A 23,417-nucleotide genomic window follows, 5' to 3' on the forward strand; every position below is an offset into this window, starting at 1 on the left:
ACTTGTATGTGTGAGAGTAGGACAGAAGTTCAGGGTCTCATTTGAGGGGGCCGGCATTGTCCATTGACCTTGGTGGTAGTAATTGGTTTAATCTGCAAACAAAACACAGCGTCTCTTAATCACATCCAATCTTGTGAATTTGAGGGGCTTATGGACATGTGTGTGGTGTCCCAGCCCAAGGACGGGCCGCACAGTCAACAGAAGTGACGGAAATCTCTGTATGTTTGTTGCGATAGAGGAGAAAGATGAAAAGGGGATGTAGGACTTGCTGTGAGACAGTAAATGTCCAGAAAAAGGAGGCTGGAGAGATGAACACACACCCTCCTCTTCCTCTTCCTCCCATGATCTCTCAGGGTTATGCATTATGCATTCTGAGAAATAATTTAGCAAAAGTTCTGTCTTTAAAAGCCTTCTCGATCGGCCGAGCTGTCTCGCTTTAATGTGAAAAGGCATCTGATGAACAGACACAAACATCAGCTCCACGTGGACTCAAACTAAAGGAGGCGGGGGGGGGATCAGACTGGTTCACGTTAGGACACAAGATGTGACCGCAGTCTGCCTCATTAAAGGGGCTTCTCTCCATGATGCACCCACATACACTGTGTGATCTGCTGCACTGAAGAACTTTTCTTGACTCAGCGAAGGGCCTGATGAGTCACTGGATCACCATTGATGTAACAACATAAACATAACTTTTCTTCCACTGAGGCTAAAAAGAGATAAAATAGAACAGTGAGCGAGAGAGTGTGGGCTGCATCAGAGCTCTTGAGCACTCAAATGGCAACGACACTCTAAAATAACAACCCTTTGTTCTCATTGAGGGCTGCTATAGTTTCCAGTGGCAGGATGTGTGTGTAGAGTGATGCACCGCTCCCTCCTGCTGCAGGAGGCGACGGTCTGAGACCAACGGATCTCTGTCAGCATACTTTCAGGCCTCTGATGGCTCCTCCTCCTCCCACAATGCAGGGTACTTCCACAGAAGCCAGGTCATTGTATTAATGACAGCTGATGATTGATCAAGTCACCAAATCCCAGTTGACCACAGGGGAAAAAATAGAAGAAGAACCAGATGTGCATCTGACTGATTCATGTGGAACTGATTTGAATCTGAATGTAAAGGAAGTCCCCACTGCTCACAGCTGGGAAGCAGATGGGTGTGTCTTCCTGAGCTCTGCCACCGCACTTCCTGTGCCGCCCCATGTGATCATCAGTCCAACAGGAACAGAAACCGTACGTAAAATCCTTCCCCACAAGCACTTTTCATGTATATGAGTATGACTTAGAGTCTAATTCTGCTTTTGTTGCTCTTTTTTAGTCACGCGGACTAATTATTAAATTTAGCATAAACGAGATCTGATGAATGTTTCGCGATGCTATCGAGGATTTGTTCCTCAGCCTTCATTTTAAAATTTTGACTAACAAAGACGTGCATCATTGCAGGATGCTGATTTTGCATCCGTACCTTATGGGTTTAACTCCAATCAAGCATGTGTAACTGAAACGTTTAATTCTTGTTGAATTGATTGGCAAATTCAGAAGAAACCTAAAATTTCTAGACATTATTAAATGGTTCACAGACTTAATGAATGGTTATGAAAGCAAACATTTTACACATTTAACATATATCATCAATGTGCAGGACAATGGTCTTTTCTGTTCTATACGAGCAGGACATCAGGCACCTCAGGCTTATGTGTTAGCAACAGGCTGCAAGTTGAAAATCAAAATAGAGCGTACACATAACAACTTACTTTACATTCTTAATTCTTTGATTTTGTTTCTTTCATAAAATGTAAACCATTATGTCTGCCCATGTAGAAGCTGATCCATTGGACTTCACTGACACCTTGTGGTGAAATACATTAGATAAAAATACAAAACAGACACTGAAGGCATTGGGCATCTTTTAGCTGGAAACATAATCATTGGGTTATAGTGATGATTTTTTTTTTATTATGGCCTGTTGCTCAGTATGAAATAAATGTTGTTGATTGTTGCAGATTCTCCTGACAGGGATTGGGATCTTTGAATCTCTAAATTTTAATATTTAAACTATGTTGATTTTTTCTGCCTTAAATAAGGAGCCAAAAAGAGAAATGAGATTCTCAAACTAGCGACCAGCTCTCACCATCACACAGCTCTGTTTGTGAGAGGAGATGCCGGTGAAACAAATGTGGTGATGAGGCTGCGATAACGCTCAAACAATACAAAGCCTTATCACAACCTTTACACAGTGTGGATCAACCAGATTACAACCGAGTAGAAGGAAATGTACGACACTGAAACATTTGATATACAACACAAACTGCACTGATCTTCACAATCCCTTTTATAGCTTTTCTTCCATGGTTCTCTTCATTTCAATTACATATATCCACTGTATATATTGTATTTTATTGGTTTGTGTACGTTACCTGGCTTGTATTGTGCAATTGCTGCAGGAAAACCTTTGTTTGAGTTGATTATCACTTCAGATGGAAGCTACAGCGCTCATGCTTCACCTCCCTGTTAAAGCTCTTGCAATAAATGCAGGTTTAGTTTCCTCACAACAACCCACCACTGACCTATAGGAGCTGGATCTGCTGGATTAGAATCATTGACTTGTGCATATTTTTTGTGTTTGACATAAAAGTCTATACGTAAAATGTGAATTATTAAAAAATATCCAGTACATTTGACTCAACTGCAATTATTCTTTTGTGTGCCTCTTGAGAAAGCAGCCAATTGATTTCTTGAGGTATAATCTGATAATGAAAATCATATAAGGAATGACTGTTGTATTTTATGCAAATTAGATTTTCTTATCATCTTTCCCAGGCATGACACAGAGCAGATAAGTGGAGGTCACTGTAAACTACAGCTCACAAAAAACCTGTCGTGCTTCTTATCTCCACTAGATGGCAAAAATGAGCTTAGTAAGACAATTCGTAACAGTGAAAAGTGCTGCTACTGAATGTGGTAAAAAACAGAAACTCTTAACAATGGAGCACATTGAGGCATTTTTAAAACCTATTTCCAAACAGACGTGCTCTCTCATTTTGCCTTTCTACATATATAAGCATCATTACTTTGCTAATTTGCCAAATACTTCTCTTACACTTAGATATTACAGCTGCCTGGTTTGAACAAACATTTTGTTTTGAATGTTCAGCTTGTATCATTTACTACATGTGATATCAATTATGCCGTGATCTTATGTTTTTATGCTTCACAAAATCCATAGCAAAAAATGGACGGACTAAAACAAAAGGTATTCAATTCGGTTCAATTTTAAGAGCCAAATCATAACATATTAAGATCGGGAGCATAAAATTTATAGAGAAACCAAACAGTTCCAACAATGAGCAGCACTTTGGAAACTGTGGAGAGAAAAAACTCTCATAAACTGGGAGACACATCCAGCAGAGTCAGACGCAGTTTTCATGATCCTTGTAAAACCACTGACTAAATTTACATTAGTGCTCTATGAAAATCCACCATGATTATTGGATGATGCAAAAATGATTGCAGATGCTTTGTGTGTAAATGCATAAATTAGAAAGTTAAGTATTCAGAAGTGAATATCACATTTGTGGGCACTTTTAGCTTAACACAAATCCAAATGTCAAAAATCTCAAATGTCAGTTTTCCACCTGCACATGAACACTTGCAATGCTGAGAAATAACTAACTTTGACAAAATAAAACTTTGCTTGACATTCATTTCTATTATTTCCTCTCCATTACCTGTCATGAGACATCCGTCATCTGCAAGTGGGTCTTCATTTTGTGCATAAGTGGCAGGAAACCAGTGACTGACAGCAGAGGAGATATCAGGTGGCATGATTTAAAAAGATAAGTCTGCTGTGCTGAAAAAACTGGTGACATATTCCTTTAAGGTAACCCTATAACAATAAACTCCCCATCAATTATATTTTGGATGTGTTGAAGGGATGGTACAGAGGGTTTCTCTGCAAAATGAGAAACTGTAAAAGAGATTTCCTTCAACCAATAGCACAACAATTTATGATATGAAAACTCTCATATAGTACATTGTACCATAAGTGAAATTTGTAATATGTCAAGTCATAAAATCCCTGTGTCATTTTATATATGGTGAAAGTCAGCTATGCCTTTCTAATGTATATATGATGTATATATAAGTGTTGGCATGGAAACACACAACCCTTTCAATCTGTGGATGGTGACTGCACACATAAAAAAAGCATTTATTTTGTAGTGACATCAAGATCGTCCGTACTTCTACAGGCTTTGTTGAAATTATTTATAAAACTTTATTTTCTTCTTTTTCAACTCAACAGCTGTTTCTCTTGGAAAACCTCCAAGTGATAAACCCGACCCACGAAACATGGTACATACATCAAACAGCACACAGCGCCATCTACGTCATTGAAAAAGTACACAGTCTATAGTGGAACAAAGCTCGAAAGAAAAAAATGAATGACGAATTATGGTAATAAGGATATATCACGAGACGGCCTGTGCAGGCTGAGATTTGAAAAACAGAGGAGGAGATAGAAAAAGAAATAGCATGAGGGAATATCTTTAAATACTGTGATGTAATGTCTGTCGGACAAAAACAAAGTACGTCGTCAATTCTTCTCAAATTTCCAGTTGCTCTTTGTCCTGTTTTCAACTGGTACTTCTGGCAACACGGAACTTCTGCTCAGACGGAGGGGGGGGGGGGGTTGTTTGTATGTAAATCCTCAGCAGGGTCATGCAAAGGGGTTACATTCATAAGGGCAGTGCCAGAGAAACAATAATAACATAGAATTATGAAAGAGAAAATAAATTCATATATTCTGTGCACATAGATCTTTTTCTATTTGGCTTATACATCAGCTGAGCAAAGCGATTTATTCCTGAGGTGCAAGGCTTTTATCAATGACAAGTAATCTAGTGAGTGTTCTGTGTGTGAATATGTTTGTATCAAGTGGAGGCAGTGGGGTAATAGTCTCAGCATTCTCTACCACACTAATTTACTTGTTATCTTTAGTGTGTAGCACAAACAGGTGATGCACAATGAAAACTGATCTGGAAATCTCGAAAAACAAAAGCCAGACGAAGAGGCAGACTGACTCAACTGGACAGGCTCGTGTTCTAAATGTGGCCTGGTGAGAGTGTGCAAGCATCCAAAGCCTGTGCCCATCCATCTATCTATGCCTCGCGTCTTCAGCTGCTGGCGGCAGAGGCCGCACAGAGACGTGGAACTACAGGACCAAGCGGACGGAGAGGCAGAGAAGTCAGAAGGGAGCAGCACTGCCTCCTGGTAGTCAAACATGCCGACCGGACATGACACTTTCTTCAGGTAAGTGGTTTCAAGCATAAAAACAAAACCAAATAAAACAACAACCAGCCAACAGTCAGCGAGGGAACGTCTTCACGCAAGCCAATTCAAATGACAAAATCAAAAAAAAAAACCAATGACCGTACCTGCTGGTGTGGATGTGGTGCAGAAACAACAACGGAAAGTAACAACGACTGTCAGTAGAGTGATGCGAGGTAGCATTGATGAGAGGAACAGAGGGACCTGAGAGGACGAGCAGGCAGCGGCGGGTAAATGCTTCAATTTGCATTTCTGTGTACAAACAGAAGATAGATAGCCCTGTGAGAGCGAGGGAGGAGCGTAAACCTCCCTCCTGCATTTCAGCTGGTGAAGAAATCAGAACAAAAAACACATTATACACTCAACCCATGTGTATGTGTATGTGTGTGCACACCATGCTATGCTGATGTGTGTGCTGTCAGTCGCTATGAGAGTGACTCTGCCTTTAGGTTAGTGCATACAGATTTGAAAAACTGACTAACTCTGCAGAGCAGTGACTCAGATCATGTTGTTTAGAGTGAAACTTCTTCACTAGTTTCTTTTTTGTCAAAGGGCAAGTTCCTTGTCACTATCAAAATACTGATAACCCATTTACAAAGAAGAAAATATAACAAAATAAAAACATTCAGCTGTTAAAATGACTTCATACAGTAGCATATTGTTTAAATCTGTTCAAAATCAACTGGAAATGCATGCACAATGTGAATGAACATTATTTCTTCTTTTTCTGTTTTCACAATATTGTAACATTGTAGGTTTTGCATTTATACCTAGTCTGTTTTACAAACACTAACGGACACAAATAAAACTAAGATAAGTCACTGACGTGCATGCTCTCATGCTGAAAAGAAAAAAAAAAATAGATCACAACCATTATTAACATTTCACATTATAGCTATCAGAAACAAAAGAGCAGTGGATGGAATTAAACCATGAGAGATGTCAATGCGAGTGGGGCAAGTTGGGAGGCAGGGTTCGTTTGGTGTTGTCGCAGGTTAAAAAGGTCCGAGGGTCATGACTGTTGGCCGCCCCACTGGCTCTCTACGGGCCGCCGGAGCAGCTCCTCCACGTGTCTCGCCACATCCATGGTGTCGTCCAGGTCGAAGTCTCCGTCCGCGTCCAGCATAGAGTCGCTCCTGCCACAGGACACAGAGAGGAGTCACCCACATTCAGACACGCTGGCAGCACATCACCAAAAAAAAAAGAGCAAAAGCAACAATTCGCTCTTTACCAAGACAAATGACACAAAGACGCTCACACACAGCAGTTCATAGAGGGACTCACATAGGTGGGTATATGCCATAGGTGTGAGGGTGACTGACAGGTGCTGGCGATGCACCGTGATCCATGTAGGTTTGGTTCCCAATTGCTGGGTCTGGATTGGCTGTTGCAAACCTGCACACACACACACACAAACACACACACACTCACGATAAGTCTATGTTCATCAGTTGCCAAAGCAACTAACCTCAGCGTGTTTTCCAGGCCCCGCTGCATCATTATGGCCGTTCTCTGTGGTGCGGATGAAGCAACCATGGAGAAAGGCACGGAGCAGGGCTCGCTAACTAACAAGCCTAACTCTAATGATGAGCGGAAGACAAGCTCTCTCAGGAACCTTGGCCACCCTTAATTGGCCTCCTCCAACTGTAACAGCTGACTAATAGCTGATCTGAATTCAGGCTCCAATATTGAGTGATTAACTCTAAATGTTGCCACAGAGAGAAAAAAAACACTGGGGGTTCGAGAGAGAAATAAAAAGAGGGGGAGCAGGAGGAAAGACGAACAGGAAGCTTGATACTCACTCGGGCACCACTTGTTTGATCTGCGGCTTCACGTAGCCGTCCACTGCTTTGGCTTTAAAACAAACAAGCACAGGGAGAGAGAGTGACTGACAGCTCAGAGCAGTTACTCTACATCAGTGAAGACATCTCTTCACAATGGGGGTCTTGCACCCGTGATATGAAATTTTGAGAGTAAAACAGCCAATGCAAACAGAGGGTATCTTACAGAGGGGTGGGGTGTAATATTTGGAGAACACCTCATCCTTAGGTCTGTCGGGGTAGAGGAACAGGAGGTGATTGAGATCGCTGATGCGGTCAGCCAGAGAGCGAATGGAGAAGTCTTTGGTTGTGTAGGGCATGAGGTTCCAAACCATTCTCTCACCTGGAGAAGCACAGCGCCCCCACCACAGAGTCAGTATAATATAGTATAGTAACACAATCTTGATGTCCCTCCAGCAAACTGTTTCTCCAGTTTTACTGCAGTGGTGTTTCCTCCGAGCAAGTTATGTTTTCACCCCTGTCCGTTAGTTTGTCAGCAGGATTATGCAAAAATGAAACAGCACATTTCCACAAAACCTTTTGGAACGATGAGACATGGGCCAATAAATAACCCAATACATTTTGGGTCAATTTCACAGGGAATAATGCATCCAGCTTGATGAAAAACAAAAAATAAATAGGGCATATTAAGGGGATCTAGCTGATTTAAATTCAATAAAATTTGCTTTCATGGGGGGGTTTAGGGTTTTCAGCTGCTACACTGTAACAAACAGGACAAGACACTTCTAACTACCACCAATGTGTAGCTGAGATAATGTTCAGTCAGGAATCAACAGTTTATATGTTTCTTTCACAGTTTCAGACATATACTTAAATGAACATGACAGATTTGGTGCAGGATTGAAGGGGAATGTCGGGCCATTCTATTTCTCATTACTTTAAACTACTTAGGTGAGGAGTTATTACAGTTATCTTCTTCTGGTGTAAAAGAGATGAGTTCAATAAGATAAACACAGGGCGACATCTGCGATACTCTGTTACTGTTACAGTTTATCTCACTGCCCTCTAGTGGCCAAAAATTGCCTAATGCAGCTTTAATTTAGCCAAAAGATGGTTGACAGATTGTGACAGTTGATTTAGTTAGAAAATGACCTCTCAAGTTTTGCTGTGGCATTGTACAAGTAAGGGTTCCCATTTGTAAACATATTTAAGACTAAATTGAAGACCCTCATGTTCTCACAGGCTTTTGAGTGTTCTCAGCATTATTTTATTTTATCTTATATTTTTATCTATAAATAAACTTGACTCAAATTTATAACAAGCATTTGCATATCATACCTGCTTTATTAGGATTTTCTGCCACCCAGGCTATTGTAATTCCTCCGATCTCAGAGTCACTAAAGCGCAGAAGGAAAGTACCGTTGGGTTTGGACATCAGCATATCCTGAGCCTGCTGCTTGTTCACGAAGCCCAAGATGGCCCTGAAAAAGGAGAAGGGAGAGACATATAGAAAAATGATCTTGTGCTTCCCCCTCAGCGCGTTTCAATCCAAGTTTACTGGCGAGAGTGGCTAGGCGGCTCCCCAGGGTGCCGTGGAAAATCATGCAAGTGAAACATTGCCTGCGTTTTTCATGACTGACAAAATGGGGACAGGAGAAAAAAATACTTTCACAGAGCATGCAGTCCAGCTGTCAAAATGAAAAAAGAGAGGTAGTGCTTTTATTTTTCTGTTCTGACTCACGTTTCAGCCAAATACTGAAACTGACAAGACGAAAAAAAAAACTCTGCAGTTTCCTTACCCGTCATTCCAGTGTGGTTTAAGATGCTTTTTTGTGAGTTCCATCACACCATCAAACCACTGCCAAAATGTGAAGTTCCTCCCTGGCAAGCTTTCCTGTAGAAGAAAAGGGGAATTGGGGGGAAAAATATTACTAAAAGCGTACAGACGTGTTTAGACGATATTATGTCCACCCAGTCCAGAAATACAGAGAAAAACAAAAATGTCCTCATCCTAGTTGTATTTATGGTTTAACTGAGTGAACATGTGTGTGTGTGTAGCCACAAGTCTGTGAAGCGCTTGAAACTTGATGTTCCTGTAATCTAATGAGACTGATGGTGTGTAGTGAATGTGAGTGCGTTTTCCGCCATCGCCAGCTGCTTTGAGCCAGAAAATGAGGCCTCCAGCCTTTCAGTGTGTGGACAAACAGGTCCATTAAGATAAAGACATGGCTGCCAATGAGGCGTTCTCACTCAATTCGACTGCAGCATCTGCAGAACAGGGCAGCAGGGCAACGTAAATGGAGCAAGAAATATCTCTATATGTGAATAATCCACCAATAGTAAATCATTCTGTCGAGAACATGCGCAGCGGTGAGAGTGGTTTACTAAAACCGGCCTGTTGGTATTTTAAAAATGCATAGAGAAAACCACATTCTAAGTGCAGCATGATAAAACCCCATTCATTAAAAGTGATGATCGCAGATAGAATGATCCTCATACAAGCTGTGTGTTTGCATTCAAGGAAGAGAAGCTGTGGAGAGCCACGAGTGAAAAAGACACTGGAACTGACCCTGTTAAACTGTGACCAGGTCATGGTTATGCTGCGGTAGTCATCGGGGTTGTTGCTCGAGCTGCTGAAGGCCTTCTGAGCCAGGAAGACCAGGTTCTCTTCGGACAGGCCTCGGTTGCTCTGCACCTCAGCCTTGTACTTCATGTTGATGGCATCACACAGCTGAGGCCAGAGCACCTTGTCTGGCACAAGGAAAGGCACCCTTCCCTGCGGACACAAGGGAGACAGCGGAGGATTTACACGAGCTTCAGTGTCGGGAGCAAGGCAGCAGCAGAAGATGAAAACAACGTCAGAGATAAACAGTGTATTTATAAGTGAAGCACTTTGTAACTTTTTTGAAAAATTTTATATAACTTAATTGCTATATTAAAGATTTATTATTATTATTTTCTGGGGCCATTAGTACCTAAAAAACATTGAGATACAGGAATATATTATATATATATACGTATATATATATATATATATATATATATATTATATTTGGAATTTATATTTGATATTTTCATTCATTTTTTATCATCGTAGCTCAGCACCACACAAATTATTTTGTAAATGTACAATATTTATGTATAAAGCCATGCACAACAACTAATGGTGTTTCATTAGACACATGTAAATAAAATTGTGAACACAGACACAATTAAGCAAACAATTATTTTCTCACCGGCTCTGCAAAAGCATTGTCCCACAACACTGTTGCCGTGGCATTATTGTCTTGGCTACCGTGAACTATCACCACCACAGGAAGTGATAACGTCTGTTCAGAGAGAGAGAGAGATTCGTACAGATTCCTGTTATTGCAGGAGCACGAACAGATTGTATGTTTGTGTGTGTCAAGGTTCGGATAGTTGTTTCTTCCACCCCGTCTGTCTGGAACCTCTTACCTTCACTTGAAAGACAAGCTCATTGCCTCCAACACTAAACTGGGACTCGAACAGGATGGTGAACTTCTCCTCTGTGACAGATTCTGCCCCTCGCCTGTCTGATCGCTTGATCCTCTTTAAAGACTACATGAAAGATGACATGTGTAACATTCAGGTTTATACTGCGCATTTTGCCTGTGCAGTTAGGCTGATAAAACACACATCAATCAGTATGGTACACACATGCATAATTCACTTCACAGTTGGGCTGACATGTAAATAATCCATGGAGGGCTCAGGAGATTGTTGTAAACAAGTTGTGTGATGTACAGAGATGCTCTACAGATGCTGTACACTGATCCTCTAAAAGAACTGCTGAGTTACTATGTGTATGTGCAGCACATACTGTACTGCAATACCCACACTGCACTATCACGAGATAATGACACTGGGTGGTGCAGTGCATCTTAAGAGTGTTGCTTCTAAATCCTGCAAGATCCCAGTAGATTAATCACTTTATTGTAAAAATCCAAAATACAGATATTTCATTAAGTGGATACATTTTGATAACCTCTATCAGATAGCAGGATTATGTAAAAATCTACTGGATGGATTACCACTAAATTTGGTGGAAGGATGTAGAATGGGTCAGGAAAGAATCCGTTAAATTTTTGTGTGGATCCAGATCAGGGGGCGGATCCAGGAGTTTTTTCACCATTTTTTATCTATTTCCCAGAGAATAATCCATGAGTCTTGATGAAAATAAAATCAGGCATGTTTAGGAGACTGCAATTTAGTGCAGATCCAAATAAAAATCTGAAAGGAGTGAATTAAACTGTTTCATAAGGGGACAGTTGGACCTTGTGAGAGGTATACACTCTACTCAGAGCCATTCTAGTTTATTGTACCAAAACATTTTATATAATTTGTAGCTACAAGACCATTTTGCCATACATTTCCATAACACTGAATAACATAATGGTCGGTAATTGCCTCACTTAACAGTGACCTACTTTACATCTTCCATGCCCAAGGAAATTTAACTTTTTTTATTCAGTTTTACACTATTCAATGTCTCAGGATTCCGGGAAATTAAAGGATAGAGCAAATAAACGATTGCAGCTTTTAAATAAAGGAATCACTGACTCATCTTGTTGATATAAATTTAATTTTTCATTTCATCCCAAACTAGCACCACGGTGTTTCAGTCTGGTCTGGAGACATAGCTTCTCTTTCCATCACAGGAATCCACCATCCTGCTGTTTTCCTAAGTTTGGGGCTTTATCTTGCTTTAGGATGAACCCCTGACCAGCCAGCCTGTCTTCCTTTTACTACCTTTTTCTCACCATTCTGATCAATGCAATCGTACTGAGTCCTGCTCCATATACAGTCCTAATAGTGCATCTATAGAAAGTGACAGAGTTTGTCCAGTTAATCAACAAGTTAGGTAACCTGTCTGAATTGAAAAGCTGTACGATAATTTCTTTATTCCCCAAAGATTTTTATGATTTTGTTGACCTGAACCTTTTTTAACCCCCAGTTCAAGATTATTCAGCAGACCTGTAATTCTTAAACTTTAAATCTAAAAGAAAACTAGAACATTTAAGGTGTTCTCAAACTCTGTCACACAGGGACAAGGCTATAATATAATATTTATGCATTGATATAATTTAAAATTAATTCTTCAGCCACTTTCTGCTGTTTGAAGGACAGAGAAGTCATTTCATTTGCTGTTGCATCTGGAAGAATAAACTCCTCTGCTGGCTGCAGACACTCACCATGTTCCTGAAGTGGGCACTGAGAGTGCCGGTGGTCTGATGGTACTCCATCACACAGTTATTGTTGAGAATCTCCCCGCTGCTGTCACTGAAAGAGAAAGGCAATCAAATAGTCAATAAGCTGCACTGTCTGCTGTGACGCACTCCGTGTGCTGAGAATTACATTCATTCCAGAACAAATTAAAACAAAGTGATTCTCATTTAGACGCCAGGAGCAGAATGAAAAACCACACTGGGCACAGGAAAGATGTTAATTCTCCTTTTTTCATATAAATGGAGAGTTTAACAACCACCTTCTTTATCTTCTCTACATGACAAAACAGAAGGCATATGTGTCTAGGCTGTGGAACTGTGCTGCACCAAGTGCTTCAGATGACAAACAGCAGATGATGGCAGAGCTGTTGAATTGCTCCCTTATTTAACCACTTGCTGTCAGATTGACCTACAGTCTTGGAAGGTTTCTATTAGCCAGGAGGAATGTGGACCGAGGCTGCGGAGCAGGCTAAATGTGGATTCTGCATCCACGCCATAGATTCCTCTGAGAAAGTATTCAAGTTCCAGCAATGTCTCTGCGGTGAGGTTTGGAAACCCACTGGGCCAGAGTTCATCCTGGGATCCAATCATCTTTGCAGAAAACTGAGAATTCTTGTCTTAATGGCACCATGGGAAATCAATGCAGTGTCCCAACTAAAGGAAGCGGGGATACTAAAAAGAAATGTTCATACAAAGAAAGGGAAACAGATAGATCACATGCTGCCTCTACAATGTGAAAGCACATGCATGACTCCCTGAAACGGCTGAAATCGGCTTCAGAACTGATTTTCTGTATCAAATAAACCATGTTGCTAATATCGCCAAGTAGCAGATGAATGAGTCAGAAAATTGTCGATTACAAAGTGTCCTTTGCAATCGTTACTAATGTTTTCTGTTTTCAAAGCAGTGGACTTACTTCCTTGTGTTCTCGTTCTTCAGCAGGGCCTTGGCTTGCTGTTCACTGATGATGGTGGCCTTGACCTGTGGAGGGTTCATGTGCACGTTCAACTTCCCCCCCACCAAGAGTCGTACTGTAGCGGCAAACTTAGTTTGGGTTTTTAACACCTGTGGAGGCTGTTTCTCGATAATGAAGGTGCTGTGGAGACACAAAGGTGAAGTAGACAGAAGAAAGACATGTTGATCGGGTGTGTTGGAGGGTCATTTAGTTTAAGTGCACATTATATTACATGGTAAGTTGAACTCTTGCCATGATACCCTGTTGAATGTCATCTTGCCTTCCATAACTCAGAAACTAATGAAATGCAGATTAAAATATGCATAATAATATAGTTAAAAGCTTATTTGATTCTTTTTTTGTGGTAGATATTAGCTAAAGACAGTGTTGCACATATTTCAAAATCAAACTGGGATTAAATAACGACTGAATTTTACTTAAGACTGCAGAATAGTTCTGGGCAACGTGGCCAAAAATTGTGTAAAGTCTCATGTTTGCTCCTGAATGAAGGTTGTGGTTTTGCCGCTAAAGCTTAAGTTTTATATCTTTTGATGTGAAATACATTGTGATAATTATTGATATTGGTTGTTTGCAGCCCTACAACAAAGGGCTGCAAACTGAATGCAAACAATGTATGTTTACAATATAGAAAAACAAGTACACCATTGAGATGCAGTCATTTTGGTGTGAAATGTTGAATGACACATTTCTGATCGCTACAGATGAAAAACCCAGGGTTCTTTTAATGTCTCATCACCTCCACATTTGAGTCTTTGAACATTTGCCTTTCAAAATGACCTTAACCATGTGTGTAAGCGGAATGACATGAAAGTAATCACTGTTCAGCAAACTACCAGAGTAAAAAGATATTTTCTTCTGATGATGCTGGTTTGCTTCACCGTCTTCTGATTTCCACATTAGCAGACAAAGAGCATGAAGCAAGATAACAGCAGACGCAACCTAATAATTAAGCCTGCAGGCTCAGAGGTAGCTCAGAAACAAACGCACTCTGTTGTTATGAGCCCTTCAAGCCCTCTCGTCTGCAGCTGGACTAAGTGGTGTTGAGGAGACAACACTCTCACATTCCCTGCCTGAAACCTACCGAGACCTCAGCAGAATATATGGAGGATTTTGTTGAGAAGACCTGGTTCGGTGCGTGATAGCGGTGCATTACTGTCTAGTCACAGGCCCGTCTGCAGCCAATAAAAAAATCGCTGTGACAGTGACACGGCTTCTCAATATCTTATGGGTCCACAGAGGGGCAATCTTCTTCGAGAGTGGGAGAGGATGCTGTTAGAAACCTCAGATTACTTCCTGTTCAGAGACGGTGGAAGGCTTAAAGACCTTGGCAGATGTGCCACTGGGTCCAGAAATGATGCAGGGAGACAACTGCATGTTAGCTTTTGGATGGTTCTGCTTCACTTTATTTTAATCTCTGGCACACAGCATGTTCTGCGTCTCTGCAGATTCCTCTCGGTGCATCAAACCACCATCCTTTGCTTCGGGGGCACATTTACATTCAGTTCTGAATTCACAATTGGCATGTGTATTTGTATTTTGCCCAGAGAAGTGCAGTGCAGTGCCATTTTGACATAGAAGATAATAAAAGCGACCAGCACACAGTTGCAGTCAGTGGGGTCTGGCAGTGTGCTGCTATTTCACCATATCGGACTGACACGGACACAAAACAGGTGCTGATTTCTGTCATTGCAACAACATTCAAAGAATCACTTCCTTTTGTCTTTAGAGTAAAACCACAACATTTGTTGAGCTAAATTATCTTTTATTTTGAAAAAATGTGAACTTGGGTCTGATCATGTGTCGATTGCTTAACAGATCTCTGAACTCGTCGGAAATCATTCAATTTTATCAATGAACAATTTCAGTGAACAATAATAAAGAAAATTCTGTTTCATCTTATTTTTTTTAATGAGATCTTCATTGCAGATAATAGTGGTAGGTTTCATTGTTAGTGGTGGGGAAAGCCATCCGCGTGCTGGACAATAACTGCATTGACACGCACAGGAAACGATGCAGCATGTAAAGCACAAAATAACAGCCTCACTCTTCATGATTTATGCTCTAAACACTGGATCTAAACACTAAAACATAGCTTAATTTAAACACTGCTAATGCAAACCAAACATATCCTACTGCCATTGCTTCACATAAAATCAGCCAAAATGAAAAGCTTTCATTGTATAGCACACAGAAAACAACAATATCTAAGTTATTGTTCATGAAAACTGTGTCTGCAAAAGAAGACAAATATCAAAGGGAGCAAAGAGAAAAGAAGGATTAGCCACATCGAGCTGTTAGATGAAGTGCTGCAGGCAACAGGGTGCGCGCACACCTTCAAGTCATCAGCAAACCTCCATGTGCACTGCTGCTGCTGCATGGAAAATTACTCACACCACGCACAGCATGAAATCAGATTGTGCTCGCCATTATTTCTGACTGACTTCAACAGAAGCAATGTTTGTTTGGCTACACAGTAAACAGTAACTGTGCACCAGTTGCTCCTCTGTTCTATCTAAAAAAAAAAAAGATGCTCTTTTTTTGAATTAGAAATAACTTGCGCTGGCTGTTCCCAAATCCAGCAGGACTGAAATATCTCAAAACTTTGACAGCTCTTAATCTAAAGGAAAGTTCCTCGCTGCTCATATATTTTAGCAACAGATCATATCTCTCGCTCTGTTGCTTCCAAATGCAAAAAAGTTGAGTGAATCAGATTTGCTTCCTTAAAGGCCAGCACTGATTGCAAGAAAGGGCAATGCCTCAATGTTTATAACACACCCACTCAAACATATGTATAGACAGTGATTATAATCCAATACAGCTTCTTCTTAAAGTCTGTGAGTATCTTCTCACGACCTGAGAAACAATCTCTAATCCCAAAACGTATAAGATTCTGACATATTTCTCTTTTGCTGTTTTGCTAGCCCAGTGGCGTCGCCATGGCAATAAGCATCCATAAATTCCAGGTGTGGAGCTTCTGAGGGAGTTGGGGGGAATTGTTTTGCTGTTGAGTTCAAACATGGACTGTTTATAAAGCTGGATGACATGAAAGCCCCCAAAAAAGTGAAGCCAAAGGGTCTCAATTGCCCCCTGGTGACTAACTCCAGCAGAGGTCATAAACCCTGTCTGAATTGGACAAGGTAAAAAAAAAAAAAGATCATAGCACACGTTAAATAACTTTTTCTCAAAGATGGTTTCTGTCATTTTTCGTAGTTCTCATCACACCAATACCTATGTTACAATGTTTTTCTGGTAAGTTTGTTTTGAATTTGTTCTTTGATGTTGTAAAAAACGGGGTGAAATGTCATAATTGACTCAAAATTGGTCGAGCATGTGTATCAACAGGACCTCGCTGCCACCGCAAGATGCTGAACACAGTCTTTTCCCCAAATCTGCTTACTCTAATTTTAAATATTTCTTTGTCTTTCAGATGTATAGATTGATTTAAACACACACACACACAATCACACACAATCACACACACACACACACATACCTGGTGACCAATGCTGAAATGATATCTGTGATAGTGCTGTTGAGTTCGTTGAGCAGCTCTTCAATGGGGCCAGGAATTGGTAGTTGTTGTCTGAGGTGCTCTGCTCTCCGAATCTGCTGCCTGTTCTGCCAGATAGTTTCTGCCAGCTTCTCACACCTGAGACACACACATAGGAATTAGGCCTCAACAAAGAATTTTACAGCAGAAGGTCAACAATAACAGTATCAATTCAAATGAAACACAGCAGCTTAGGCTCCGTACTCCCTCTGGAGTTTCTCCGGCCAGCCCCCTAGTAAAAACTCTGGAGAATGTCTGAATGAGCCCATGTGAGAAAACAGTGCGAGACTCTCCGCAGGATTCACAGTGAGCAGGTGGGCATGGGACACGCAAACAAGCTACAGATGCATGTCAAAATAATAGAACATTCATATCTCAGGTTGAAAAAGTGACGCTGTAGAAGACCAACGAATATGTAAACTGGGAGAGACAGTGAGATCCGAGAGCTTTTGGTGATGTGCTGTAAACAAAAACATGTGATCTCAGCAGCAGAATTAATATGTTACTTCCTGCTCCCTTTATGCTGCACCACCCCTCACCCTCAACATATATCTGCGTTGCTGTGAACACATTTGAGCGGAGAATCTCTCGCTGCATTGATCATGTATGAACGGCAAACTCAAGAGAAAGTCTGGACCACATTGTGCGGACGGTCTCCGGTGTTCATGTCCATAAATAGCTCAGGATAGTTTAAAGCACCAATGAAATCCCTGAATGGATAAATAAGCAGATGAACAGTCGGTGGATAATAAGGGATTACAAGATGTCAGCGCATGTCTGCCTGTCTCTCTCTTATTAGGAGCCAAATAAACCCAGTGGTAGTCAATTTCAAGCTTGTAAACCTGTGACCTTTTGTTTTGTGAGGGAATCTTGTGGCTGTGATCTTGGTGGGAGGTGGAAAAGAAACTCACCAGGACTGCAGGATGTCCAGGCCTCCCTCCGGCGGACCCCCGTTGCCTGCCAGCTGTTGCCGTCTCTTCCACTGGATTAGCTCGTCATCCAGAATGATGGTCTGTTGCTTCCTCAACAGCTGCAGCGTTTTCTGGTGCTTCTCTGCAAGGTCCTGCGCACAGAGCGACGAAAACGCACAGCCTCAGAACCACTGTGAAGGTTTATTGTACTCTGTGGAGAGGCTGACATCCAATCAAAAACGGTCATTAAACATATGCACTTATACACATGAACTTCATGTCATACCAGTCTGTACTTCTGTAGTGTGTTGGCTTCTCTGGTCAGCCATGCCTCCACAGTGGCTCTCTTGCTGAGGAGGGCGGGCTCCCGTAGCTGTCGGTCAGCAGGGGGCAGTGTGGCCAGGCTAGTCAGCTGAGCTGTGGAGGGTTTGGGGGGTGGGGTTCATGTCACCCAAAGGGGGGAAGGGTGGGGAAAAGTGAGACATGGATGACAGGAAGTAAAAATCTCTAATCTGTGCACATACATGTTTCACTATCCCCTTAGAGGAAGAATGATTTCCTCAGGAGAACATTTCTTTTTAAGGATAATGCAGCCGACAGCGAGGTGCTGTGTTCTGAGTGAAGCCACATAAGATGCAGGCCGCTCTGTTATGGAAGCTCTAGCTACTCTACTGTTCAGAGAGCTGTCAAATGGATGAAGAATTCTTTTCATACTATTTTACACCTTGATATCTCAAAGATTTATTTAAAATCATTTTTGCATGAAGCAGCATGGCACCGTCACACTGTGTCAGTGAGCTGAACACCAATCACTGACGACTTCAACTATTTTTGGTCAAGGAGGTTATGTTTTCCCCTCTATTTGTATGTTGATTTGTTTGTAAGTGAGATCACACGAAATCAACAAAATGGATTTCCATGTAACTTGATGAAAAGATGAGTCAGGGAAGAACCAATTAAATTTAAGTGTGGATCTGGATCAGTGGGGGCGTCCAGGAATTTCTTTTTCACTTTCTGTAAAATTGCAAGATAGGAAGTTTTTCAACATTTTCCCAGGGAGTAATTCATGGATCTTAATGAAAAAGAAATCTGTGCTATTTAGGGAACTGCATCTATGTGAAAAATGTGGTGCTGCTTGATTGAATTAAAGGAACTGTTGGGTCTTGACAAAGGGATATCAATCAATTATTCAATCTAGCTCACAATAGTGAAAATCAAGTTACATTGAGGCAAAACAGATTAAAAAAAATCCAGATTTGAAAAGGCAGTAATTGTTTGGCATGTGTGGTAAATGACTTTGCTAAATAATGTTTGATGACTATTCGATGATTAGTCCTCTAGTCTCACCCTGAATGCGGAGGCTCTCCTGATACTGGATGATGAAATACTCTTGGTTGTGCTGGAGCTTGCGCAGATCATTCTCCGTGTCCTGGGTCATCAGACGAAGCTCCTCAAAGGCCTGGTTTATCTGCTGGTATTTCTGAGACATGCTGTCCATCATCCCGCCCACCGGAGAGCTCGACTGTCAATTACAAAACGTGATTGAGAAACAAGCTAGCGGAGGGGGAGAGGTAGAGGAAATGACGAGATAGGGCACAGAAATTGATAAGGTTGGTTCTCCATCAGCTGTAAATTGTCTGAATTGACTGTCATCGTATTTTTATGATGGTTGTTCAGGGAAATGGCTGTTGAGGAGAAAGCTAAGCTCGTCGGTGGGGGATGGAGTAGGGAAACAAAATTTTGCTCGACATGATGGATTGACCCCTGTGCGTGGCAGTGGTGCTATTTGACTGTAAAATCCCCAGTGGCCACAAGCAAAGTGAGAACACTGCAAATAGAGAGGGAGGAAATGCATTTGCTTATCATACTGAGGCAGAATGCATGGTCAGTTAAAGCTCTGAACAAGAGCACTGTGGTGTCTTAAGGTTCAGAGCTAACAGGGTGGAATTCAATCAGCCCAAATATGCATTCCACTAATAGAAAAGGCATGTTGTGACTGGAAATCAATTCACCCCAGGAGCTGCTGAGAGTCAGATGTTTTACGCACTGCTGGCTTTATGGTTTTATAACTCAGTGCTTGTTATAACCATGAAATATTCGATTTCCCTCCATATTGCTGCGTTTGCACAGGAGAAATACAAAGGGCCGCTTTTACAAGGCCATTTTCCAGCATGATTGAGTAAGTGGGAGTGTCTGTAGATATCACATTTATAATAATCTGAGGGAATCTGCAGATTTTTGGAGATAAATGGGGGAAACAGAGGGTAGTTACACAATCACCCACTCTCTGAATCAGTTACCATTATATGCTGGAGCTTGTGTTTGTGTTAGCAGGCTTTTTGCGGGCTATGAAATGAATAATGCACGACGAAGCCAAAGGTGTTGGCAAGTTCATATTTCAGTGAGGATGTCTGCGCGGGGACCGATTGGCAGAAGTGTGCATGCAGGTGTCAGCCTTTATTTCACAGCGTACACATGCACCATACTCACGTTCGTGGCCTCTCTGACGAGCCTCTGCTCCGTGTAGAGGATGTGTTTGATGCATCGGACCAACTCCAGAGGACAGCGGTCATACGTGCTCTGAAAGACAAGGAGCACATGTGCCGTGTTAAGGCCGGTTAGCCCCTGAAGAGTGGAGCGGCCGCTGCAAACAGGACTCGCCAATTTAGTCACATCAAGGAAGCTCGCTGAGTTCTGGAGCCAGTGGCGCAGGCACACTAAAACCCATTAAATGAGCCTAATGAGACCCATCTCTCAAGCTCAACACACTTTATAGAGAGACATGACTCATTAAAATACACACACATTGTCTCTCTCACAAGCAGGCGCACACACACACCAGAGTCGAGTGGTTTATGTGTGATAGTAAGATTTTTTAAATAACAGTTTCACTTTCAGTTTTTAATAAAATACCGTTGGTGTCAGTTATTCTTGTTGTTTCCTGCTTCAAGTGAAAAAATTAAGTTGCACTACAAATCTAATAATCATAACGTTTTAAAAGGTGACACCACAGTTATGAGACAAAGATGACTAAGCATCAACAGTATTTGCTCTCCTGCATTATTAGGAGTTTTTAAGGCAAGAGTGGATCGCCAGCATTTGGAAAGTGATATAAACTACCATAGATGAAAACAAAAAAAAAAGCTATCTGGTAGGAATTCAGGATGCAGTTTCATTGTGCTCAGCAGCCCTCTCACCCTGTTTCTCTGGCTGGTGTTTGGGCAGATGGGAGAAGACAAACAGGTCTGTGAACGGGGAGCTTGATCATAAATAGCAGTGCTGGCCGGCTACCAAGGCCCTCACTTGAGCTGTCCTCTTGTTTTTTTCATGGTGGATACAACCTGTTCTTAAAACATTTCGTTCACTGTGTGCTTTTCCTCAGAACCATGACAAGGGAGGCGTCTGAACCGAGCAGCTGTGCCTTCCATCCACTTGCTTAACATCTTGTCACGTTGTAAACAATCAAAAGTGTTTTGCTGAAACCACAACAACAGCCTGAGATGATCTCATTTCTTTAAATATCCCTCTGGAGCTGCTTCTGGTTTGTGAACTCTAGGTGCTTGATGTTCCATTGTTTTCATTTTTCAAAGACCCATCAAATGATATTTTTAACAGATTTGTTTTTCAAGAGCCAGGGAATTTATCCTTTACTGATAAATCTGACAAAACCTAAGAGCAGAGTTTGGTATTTTTCAAAATTCAGTTTTCCTACCTAACTGCAAACAAAAGGTAAAAAGCCTCTCGGTCAAACACTGTGTATGAACAGGACACAGTGGCATTTTTTTCCGCTCACTGGCAAATGGCATTGAGCCAAAAGATAAATCTAGCAAGGTGCTATAAATATTGCTGGTTGTGCAGTATAGTTCTGATGGTGTTTGAGACATATTTTTAAGAGACACACCTTGAGCTGGTTGGCGTAGTGTCCAAGTTTGATTTTGAGGAGGAAGCCATCTTCTCCCACCTGGTGTTCAGCCTTGTTCTGCAGCTCCTGTATAAGACTGTCCAGCAGGCGCTTGGCCTTTAACTCCTCCTGCGGGTTCTCCAGGTCTATGACATCCCTAAGAGACACATACAAGCCATGCAGACATGTATAACTGCATGCACATAGTGAGTGACTCTGATGTGTTGAAAAGAACAAACAGAAGTGGACAAGAAAAAAAATAGGACTGTCCGAATACGCTATCATGGACAAACACACAACACAAATATTTGTTGGGGCATATGTGGGCATAACTGTGCAGACACATTCTGTTTGCACTGAGGAGCAACTCACCAGAGCTGGCCCTCTATCCACTGGGACAGATAATGCCGCACCTCGATGGGGAAGTGCTGACCATAGAGAGACTGCATCTGGTGCAGAGCATCTCCCTGGAGCTGCTGGGCCTGGATCCACACTGCCATCTTCAACACCCTGAGGGCGGAAAAGGGGGTTGGCTATAAATCAGAGAGCAGGGAATGAAGTTTGAAGGAAGAGATGCAATGAAAGGGGATGAGGAAGGAATCAAAGCCCCAGAATGTGAAAAAATGATGTAAGTTTCACAGACTGAGATTTCTCCACCTGTTGAAGCTGCCTACATAAAAAGAGATGCCTGATATCCAAAGATTTTTGTGGGTATGAGTGAATGGTTTAAAAACTAGCTTGCTCAAGCATCATAGGGAACATGTGATTTTTCAACTGAAATAAATTTGTAGAATAACAGTTTGATTAAAATTTTCCAAACACTTTTACTTTATCCCCTATTTGTTATCAGTATGCATTTCTTACTTCACAACTAGATGCTTTCTACCATCAGTGACTTGTATACGAACAATGTATTCTCCTCATTGGCACAGCTTAAAGCCAAATTTATACTGCTGTCATCAGATTGTTTCAGGTATATGCAAATCAGGAACTATGCCAGAGGAAATATTTCAAACTTGGAAACTTATAATTCTCCTGATGCACCTCACTGACAGCTGAACCTGATACCAAAAGACTGGTCTCTATAAGTTTGTAAATGTGTACTCCGGTCAGACTGCTCTATCAATGCAGCATCTGAGATTAACATGCAAGTGGAAATGTCATTAGCCTACACTCTTGCTGAATTAACTCGAGACATCAGTTAATTCAATATAAGGTCATACACAGACTCCATTATTCACGGGTTAAATTAAACTCATTCCACCCATCCTCATCTCCATTCTAATGCAAACAATCTAATAGAACCCTGGCTCACATGTTTTGGTTCTGCAGCAGACTCCACAAGTTCTCTATTGAAGTTTTTCATTGCTACTCAGATGTCTATGGGAACGATCTTCCTCCCAATCCACAAACACAGACATTCTAGGCTGGTCACAACAGTTAAAAACTGCAAACTCTGTCGATAAAGTATGAAATGGTCATTGGAAAGATGGTCATTCTTCATGTCTGGAACAAGGAGATGTCCCCATGTTTTGAAATCTTTCTCACACAGCTCTCTGGTGCTTTATATATGGAGCCCGATATGAGATCTCAGGGAAAGCAAGTAGGTTTAAGCATATCTGGCAACCCTTCCTTGACAATATACTGAGGGGACCTGCGTGACGCCTCAACACCTTTTCAACACTTGTCTCTTATTTGCTTTTCAAAGCACAATGTTATTGTATAAT

At 41.4% G+C, this 23,417-nt stretch overlaps 1 pseudogene; it reads right to left on the reverse strand.

The window, feature by feature from the left end:
* The window catches only part of LOC109634198 (uncharacterized), a 37,810-nt pseudogene extending 14,759 nt beyond the window's left edge, over positions 1-23,051 (reverse strand).
* Between the last annotated feature and the right edge of the window lie 366 nt (positions 23,052-23,417).

Source organism: Paralichthys olivaceus, chromosome 5, assembly GCF_024713975.1.
Source record: "Paralichthys olivaceus isolate ysfri-2021 chromosome 5, ASM2471397v2, whole genome shotgun sequence".
Lineage (NCBI taxonomy): Eukaryota > Metazoa > Chordata > Actinopteri > Pleuronectiformes > Paralichthyidae > Paralichthys > Paralichthys olivaceus.